The sequence below is a fragment of the Helianthus annuus genome, chromosome 3, assembly GCF_002127325.2.
Source record: "Helianthus annuus cultivar XRQ/B chromosome 3, HanXRQr2.0-SUNRISE, whole genome shotgun sequence".
Lineage (NCBI taxonomy): Eukaryota > Viridiplantae > Streptophyta > Magnoliopsida > Asterales > Asteraceae > Helianthus > Helianthus annuus.
The window spans coordinates 142,243,979-142,250,279 of NC_035435.2; positions in this window are offsets into that span (position 1 = coordinate 142,243,979).

Consider the following 6,301-nt stretch of genomic DNA (forward strand, 5'->3'; position numbering starts at 1 on the left):
AAGTTAGGGTATTTTAGTCATTTAGTCATTTCCTATAAAATACTAATTCCACCAAGTTTTTTAAACTAAAATAACTTTTATATATTTCATTAATTTTGGAAAAAAATTATACCATAAAATCAAGTATTTTTTTATCTTTAATATGAGTACCATATTGCTATACTTTTTTTTATTTATAAAAATGACTTTTTAAAAAGTTACAAAAAGATGTCTTATAATTGTGCTAGTTACGTAGTTGGAATGTGCTAATATGAAAATGTATTGTGTTGATTTTAAATCTATACGTATGTTCTTATTTTATTATGTAATTCTTATGTGTTGTTATTTTTTTTCCTTTTGTGTTGTTATTGGGAGCATATTTATAAATAAATTTGTTTTCTACTAGTTATGTAATAGTATGTGTTATTTACAAAATTAAAACAAAAATATAAAATTGTGCTAGTATGTAACAGTATGTGTTGTTTATAAAATAAAAAAATGAAATTGTGCTAATTATGTAATAATTATGAAATTGTGCTAGTATGTGTTTATAAAATTAAAAATAAAAAAATTGTGCTAGTATGTAACAGTATGTGTTGTTTATAAAATAAAAAAATGAAATTGTGCTAGTATAGAACAATATTTGTTGTTTATAAAATTAAAAAAAATGAAATTGTGCTAGTTATGTAATAGTATCCGTTGTTATTTTTTTCCTTTTATGTTGTTATTGGGAGCCTATTTAGAAATAAATTCGTTGGAATGTCGTATTTTTATTGTGCTAATGTTGTTTTGTTGGTGTTACAGTCGGATGCCCAGACAGTGGTGTTATGAGAGTGCTAATGTCGTTATTTGATTGTGCTAATGTCGTTTTTGATTGTGCTAATATTGTTATTTGATTGTGCTAATGTCGTTTTTTGATTGTGCTAATGTCGTTATTTGATTGTGCTAATGTCGTTTTTTGATTGTGCTAATGTCCTTGATAATGGAAGTTCCTTTTTTGATTGAAACGAGAATGATGATAATGTGGATGGTCTTACGTTATGCTAATGTCGTTTTTTGATTGTGCTAAGGTCGTTGATAATGGAAGTTCCATTTTTTTATTGAAACGGGAGTGCTAATAATGGAAGTTCCTTTTTTGATTGTTCTAATGTCGTTTATGTGGGTGTGCTTATGTTTTTTGTATTGGTGGTTCCTGAAGGTTTGTTTATCTGAATATGTTACAAAATTTCAAATTTTGGTTTGAATTAATATGCATGGATTTAGGGATATTTTGATAATTAATTTTAATTAATTATAAATAAATAGGGTCAAAATGTCTAAATTACCCCTAAACTAATTTTTAATTGAATAACACTTGTCATTTATGTATTGGTTCTTATGGTTCTTACAAAAACAAGAGTTTGTATTTGATCCCATGCCATGTAATGTAATGGGATTAACACATTTGAAAAACATTGTTTGAAAAATAGGGAAAATGGAAAACATGAGCAACTCTAATATACTGTTTTTAGTGACTTTGAGCATGAATAATTATGTGTTATCATGATTAAGGGTGGGGCTTAATTATAAAGTCCAATTTTTTTTAAAAAATTGTAAAAAAGTAATAAAATATTATAATTCAGTCATAAAATACACCTAAAACCCTCAAATAATAAAATAAAAATTACTAAAATATCATACATGTGAGTTTTGGGTTGTGTTTTAGCTGACAATGCTCTGAATATGGAATGACAAAGATTATTGTGTTTTATGTTGATTAGCATGTTGTGTTTTATATTCATAGTTCTACGGTGGTGGGTTGATTAGCGTGTTGTGTTTTATACTTAATTATTAAGTATCTGTATTTTCTACGAGTGACTGGTTTTAATTTATCAAAATTGAATTACAAAAATAATATATACAAAAGAAGTTAATACCATAGCAAATGGATCATCGCCGTAGAATGTAACATGGTGACGTAACCCATCCTCTTAGAAAGAAACCCACAACTAGGAAAACTACTAGACTCAAACCCAAAACAAAATTTATCTAAAACAACTCAGTTTATGTGTTAACCCTTTCACTATATCATTAAACCCTTAACTGGTTGTTGGGAGTGATGTTGATTTTAAATGGACCCAAACTATCTAGTCATTTCATGTGTACATTTTTGATGGAACGTTTTCAATATTTATAATAAATATTTTTGATGGAATGTTTTCAATATTTATAATAAATATTTGTAATTTATTTTCTTGAATATAGTCATCATTCAAAGATTTAATAATAAGTTATGACCGGGATTTATTTGTTAAGCCATATTTGCATTTTTTTAGTAATTTCATATTCACGTTATAGATATTTTTATATGTTGACAAAAAAAAAAATCACATCTCCTTATAGTTGGCTACATATAGAACGATCTAAATGATTTTAATATTACGTTGATGGAAATGTCTAGTCGTCTTATTTTACTAGATTGTTTTTCCTTTGGGCGGTTAGATTCCAGGGTTATGGATGTGTAGAAGAGGAATAACCATAAACCAATTGTAATTCGTTTATATGATTTAACTCAAATCAATATATTCTGGTCACAAACCATATGTTTAAAAAAGGTTTATTATTTAAAACAAGCTATAGCTTTACTATTATTACTATATTATTATTATTATTATTATTATTATTATTATTATTATTATTATTATTATTATTATTATTATTATTATTATTATTATTAATTAATTAATTAATAAACAGTGTTTTTAATTATATTTGAACAGTGTTTTCAATTATATTATAATCTTAATAATTAATAATTATTATTATTTTAATACCTTTACTATTTTAATATAACTAGGGTTAAGACCCGCCCGCGTTGCGGCGCGGGTACATCGTAAACAATGAATGGATTAGTCCAAACGTTATATGATGCATTAACTATATGAAAACACACATTTCGACGTATTCAGTTGAACTTAGTGTAACATGTATAAGCATTGTGATTGGATCAAACGTAAAGTAAGTGGAATTCATATCGAACAATCATAACGTGTTATATGTGACCCAACTCATACATAGAAAACGTAAGGGGTATGAAGGAAAATATGCACATGTAATCGAAATGGATTAATTAGAGCTTTCGGAAAAAGGGGAGAAAATGAAATCATAATTTGACTCCATTCGGTTCGAAAAAAAACTTTACGAAACATACATAAAATAAACACGAAAAAGATATTATATTTGACCTGAATCATTTCCCAAAAAAGTTTACGTCGAAACGTAGAACAACTTGAATTTATACCAAAACGTACATAAAAATATGCACGTAAAAATGGTTTCTTTAAACGAAAACGTATTATATTTGACCTGACTCGTCTATAAAAAAATTTACGTCGGAATGTAGAACAAATCATATTTATACATACCCGTACATAAAATATGAGCGTAAAAATAGTTTTTAAGTAAAGGAAGTATAGGGGTAAATCGAAACAAAATATTAGTAAAAAATTAATAGATTAAAAACATTCGTAAAACCGTGCCAAGTAGCACCAATTGTCACACCCCAACCAATGGCGGAAACATCGGGATGAGACGAAGTGTGAAGATTGCTAGAGACATCATAACGCTATTTGTGACAATATTTAGAAAATCCAAATTTCATTTCATTTCATAACTTCAAATAGTCAACGTTACAAGAAATTCAAATACGACAAGTTTAACAAAACAACATGATAACATATCAAAATTTTGATACAACATTTTAAACCCTAACGTCTATATGTGTATCTAGGCATCAACGCTACTTCATTTCATAGCATCATCGTCCTCAACCTGTAACATGTTTAAAATAAAGTTCAATGCAAAAGCAAAGGCGAGTATACAAGTTTGATACGTACATAGCAAAAGATAAGTTTGAACAATTCCTCATAGCAAGCATAAGAATCACCCAAATTTAAAGTATCAAGTCATCACATATACAAGCATGTTATAGGAATGTTCATGTGTTTAGACAAAAGTTCATGTGTAAGTTTCAATAGGTAAACATGTTACGCCCCGAAAGTGGTAAAAGTAAAAAAAAAGGGGAAAAGTACGAGTATACTCACAAAGTTTGCATATGTTTTCCGATTATCCAATTGTTGACGAGTAGAGATTTAGAGTCCGAATGTATAAGGGTTAAGGTTCAAGTATGTTTAGAGTCGAGATTCGGTGTTCAAAACAACATAAAAATAAGATATGAGAATAACATGGAAAATAATCATTTAGTACATATGATGCTTGTTCTTGACACTAGGAAACTCGAAGGAGTTTAGATGTTTTCATGGAACAAGGTTCCATTAGAATCGTGACAAGTTATCATAGTCTAGGATGATGTAATCTAGTACCCCGACATATGAACACTAGTTCATCATCAAAGATTCGATTATTCGAATAATATATTTAGGTTATATAATATATGTCCAATAGTTCAAGCATGAGGTAGAAGATTAAAATCTTCATTTTGGTACCTCTAAATGTCATAGAAGTCATGTAGGAGGTAGGAAGATCAAGTCTTCCATTTAGGCACCTCTATGTGTTCACCACTACACTTGATGTAAAAAAACAACCAAGGAGGGTCATGAACATACAATAAAGAATAAGAAATATACACACTAACTAAGAGAAATCATCAAATCATGTGAGGATTGTATGTTTGGACAACCCAACTTGTTCCATAATCACTCATGTATCAAAGACAAAGTTTGACATGACTTGTGGGTTAAAAACCCTAAACAAAACACCAAGTTTATGAGGTTAGGATTCCTCTGATTTTAAATGTCTCAACCTTGTTTTTAAGCTTAACCAACCATGGGATAAGTTGTAAGCATTAGGACATAGGTATGAGATGTGTTAGACACAAGTTGCATAGGTTTAAACAAGTTTTTGATGAACATAAAAACAAACAGAAAGTTTATGGACTATTTCGGGGCATTTCCAGGTCTGATTTCTCCAAGGAGAAGTCTAGGAATCGAACCCCATGATTATACAAGCAAGTAGGAAAAAGAATCGAGTGAATCGGATAAGAATTGAGTGAGTTATGCTCATTTTCGTGAAGGGGTGTCAATCTACTCGAACCCTTGCTTTCAGCTACGGTTTGGTGGATGTTTTGTGAGTTTTTAGGGTTGCAAAAGTGGTAGGGAGGCTGGTTATAAGTGGTATTTATAGGGGGAAGGATTAGGGTTTCAATGGGTTGGGCTTTGGAAGTGTTTAGAAGGGGTTACACCTTGAAACTAGCCCACAAAACCCAACTATATGGGGCTGAATTTTGCTGAATTGGGCTGCCATATTTCTTTATTTTTTTTATTTTTTTAAAACATTATAATGAGTAATTTTGTTAATTAAGTTGTGTAATAATATGCAACAATGTTTCCCCTAACTTGTAACAAGGTAAAATATGAAATAAAACATGATTTAACTAGGTAAAAAGTGTAATGTACAAGTTTTATTTACGAAGCAAGTTCCGTATTTTACAACGATTACGATGAAAGAATGGTTATAAGAACACAAGATTTCCAAAGATAGAATTTCACGTAAGGTTTCTAAATGTAGGAAGTTTGAAAACGCAGGGCGTTACAGTCTCCCCTCCTTTAGGAAATTTCGTCCCGAAATTTATTCAAGAGGAAGGCTTGAAAGAGTTTTTGGCATAAAGGTGATCATTAAGAATTGAAACTTGGGAAGTTTGAAAGTTTTGAAAAGTACCAAATTTTGGAGAACATCAAGGTAGATTTGCAAGGGGAAGTTTTTAAGGATAGTATAAAAAAATCATACTTTCGTAAATCCTGTTTATTGAGAGGAACGAAAAGGTTTGTTACTTTAAATAAAGCAATAGAGGTATACTAAGTATAGTTACACAAGAATCAAGAATATGGAGGCTATTTTATAGGTAATGAGGTAAGTTAGGACTCAAATGTTTAAACAAGCTGGATTGCGAACGAGTTTTGTATAAAATAATACGAGTATAGAATGAACGAATGGCTCTTAAAGAGTACAAGTATGTGAATAGCATAAGTGTTGGATAGATGAACATAGTGTGTTAAGGATGAAGTCTCGTCATGAATAATCGGATATAATGCGTTTGTGAGTTGCGTGAAGTTGTATTAGGTCCAAAAGGTCTGCAACACACTGAATTTCTCATGGCACGTTTTACGAAAGTTTGGTAACATGGTGAAAACACTTATATATAGGAAGTACCAACGGCGTATCCACCATGTTTTAACCACATTACGTCCGTTTCGTTACTCGGGGTCATGTTACGTTCCGTGTCTTACCATACACAGTAGTACACTCTATGGTTCTCATACGCCTA